The sequence below is a fragment of the Capra hircus genome (assembly GCF_001704415.2).
Source record: "Capra hircus breed San Clemente chromosome X unlocalized genomic scaffold, ASM170441v1, whole genome shotgun sequence".
Taxonomy (NCBI): domain Eukaryota; kingdom Metazoa; phylum Chordata; class Mammalia; order Artiodactyla; family Bovidae; genus Capra; species Capra hircus.
In genome coordinates, this window is record NW_017189516.1 from 35,163,855 (window position 1) to 35,166,944 (window position 3,090).

The window sequence follows — 3,090 nt, forward strand, 5'->3', positions numbered from 1 at the left end:
ATAAACGACCCAATCAAAAGCTGGGCCAAAGAACTAAATAGACATTTCTCCAAAGAAGACATACAGATGGCTAACAAACACATGAAAAGATGCTCAACATCACTCATTATCAGAGAAATGCAAATCAAAACCACAATGAGGTACCACTTCACACCAGTCAGAATGGCTGTGATCCAAAAGTCTACAACAATAAATGCTGGAGAGGGTGTGGAGAAAAGGGAACCCTCTTACACTGTTGGTGGGAATGCAAACTAGTACAGCCACTATGGAGAACAGTGTGGAGATTCCTTAAAATATTGCAAATCCCACTGCTGGGCATACACACCGAGGACACCAGAATTGAAAGAGACACGTGTACCCCAATGTTCATCGCAGCACTGTTTATAATAGCCAGGACATGGAAGCAACTTAGATGTCCATCAGCAGATGAATGGATAAGAAAGCAGTGGTACATATACACAATGGAGTATTACTCAGCCATTAAAAAGAATACATTTGAATCAGTTCTAATGAGGTGGATGAAACTGGAGCCTATTATACAGAGTGAAGTAAGCCAGACAGAAGAATACCAATATAGCATACTAATGCATATATATAGAATTTAGAAAGATGGTAACACTAACCCTGTATGCAAGACAGCAAAAGAGACACAGATGTATAGAACAGCCTTTTGGACTCCGTGGAAGAGGGAGAGGGCGGGATGATTTGGGAGAATGACATTGGAACATGTATAATATCATATAAGAGATGAGTTGTGGGTCTAGGTTTGAAGCAGGATACAGGATGCTTGGGGCTAGTGCACTGGGATGCCCCAGAGGAATGGTATGGGGATGGAGGTGGGAGTGGGGTTCAGGATGGGGAACACGTGTACACCCGTGGCAGATTCATGTTGATGTATGGCAAAACCAATACAATATTGTAAAGTAATTAGCCTCCAATTAAAATAAATAAATTTAAAGTTTAAAAGAATAAAGAAAAAAAAGATTAAAAAAAAGAAAGAAAGAATTTGTCTGATACTCCATACATGATTTTGTCTGATTGTGTTCCAAATTTCTCATGTTCCCAAACTCTGTTCCATTGGTTTATTTATTGTATTTCTTCCATAAACCTAGTATGCTTTAAACTTTCCTTCTTTTCATATTCTTTAGGTATAAACCAGTGAGGATGAAATTTAGACGTGCCTAAGATTAGATAATACATAAATTAATTACAGCTTCTAACCCAAAAGAATTTTAAGTATACCAGTAATCACTGACATAGGGAGTCTGTGATAAATGTCAGCCAAAGGTTACAGTTGAGGTATTATGGTTTAATGGAAAGAGAAACGCTTTGTGGAAATAGAGTGTTTTGATAGGATTAAAGAAGGAAAAAACCTTAGATGTGTGGATATGGGGAGAAGTCGGGTATGCCAGTATGTGGATAATGTAAGCAATAGATTGGTGGGGTATGAATGGAGGTAACAGCAGCCCACTGCTGAGGCAGAATCAAGATCATATTTATATAGACACTGAGTGACAGAGAGATCCACACTAATAATGGGAGCAAAGAGAAACTGGTGACTGGACAATCACTTCCAGAGAAGCAAGAGATAATGATAACTTGGAAGTAAAAGCATGGAAACTGAAACAAAGAAAGATGGGGCCAGACTTGGAACTCCTAGAAGTTTCGTATCTTAATCACTGCTTGCAGTTGAGGGATGAGGACAGGGAAAAGGCAGACATAAAAGATGAATGATATTGGTGACTTGTGCAGGTGAGACGGGGACAGGACACTGGCAGCATCATTCAAAGAAAGAGGAAACCCAGAGAAAAAGCCCTTGGAGGGGCATGTTCTGGTGTGAAATAACCAAGTATCAGCTCCTGGCAGAACCCTAGGACTTCACAATGCAACAGTCTACACTCAGATTTTAAGAAGATACACTAAGCTGGAGGCTAGAGAGAGGTTTAGAACTGAGTAATGCAGTGAAACAATTAATTTGATTATGTATAAAAACATCAGTTATTGCATTATTAATAAAGGAGGTGTATCTTGTTGACTCATGCATGGAAATACATACCTAAGTACATATTAGCTTTAAAATGACAAGTCATTTTATTTTTATGTACAAGTCTGTTTATTCATACTTAGATGTAGGTTAGTTTTATTTTTGTGTACAGATTTGCTTAACAATCACTCAACTTCTGGGTAACTGAAGAGCCTTTATAAGTAGTTTATATTGTCTAGACCCAAGGTATGCAGCAAACCCAGTCTGGAGCAAAATGGGAAATAACATCTTTCTAAAGACAGGCTTAGAAGTCCTAATCCAGTAATTTAAGATGTTTCCTTTCTTTGGTAGCTAGGGCTGAATTATACCTAGCTGCTAGGCCACCATTCACAGGGACAGCCAGAAAACAGGGTACAGGCCACCGGTTTCACAATGCAGATCACCTGTATTCAAAGGTAAACTTACAAAATCTTTGTAAGATATGTTTGCTGTCAAAAATGGGATCATGGTAAGCCAGCAGCCTGTGTCACATGTAAGGTGTATAGAAAAAGACTTTGCTATTAGGCTATAGAGAGTAGCATCAAGTCCAATATGTTAATCCATTTTCAAGCAGATTCCTTTCTGCTTCTGGGAGTTGGTTAATTTTTCTGGCTATGATATCAATTAAGTTTTCCTTGATAGTACCATCTGGTTCATGATTTTCCATCTTGAGCCTTACACTCTTCTACCAGCAGTCACTGTCTCCTCTGGTCTTCATCAGCCAAGCGAGGGCTCACCCCAACCTTTGCTCAAGTCGCCCATGTGCAGCCACTTGGGCTGCACAAGACAAGTCATTTATATGTTCTTGTTTTATTATATCCACAGTCTTTATCACCTAGAGTTGTGAAGAAAAAATGACAGAGACTGAAGGTTTGTCAAAAACTTTCCAGTGTAGGTCAAAAAACTTGTGAGCTCGTGGGTGGATCGAGAGGATATTACACTGAGTGAAATAGATAGAGAAAGACAAATTATGTATGATATCACTTACATGAGGAATCTAAAAATATACAACAAAGGAACATATATAGCAAAAGAGAAACTGACTCACAGATACAGAAAACAAATTA

General features: G+C 38.6%; 1 pseudogene; it reads right to left on the minus strand.

Annotated features, from left to right (window-relative positions):
• Positions 1-2,173: 2,173 nt before the first annotated feature.
• Positions 2,174-2,701, minus strand: LOC102185076 (annotated as a pseudogene).
• Between the last annotated feature and the right edge of the window lie 389 nt (positions 2,702-3,090).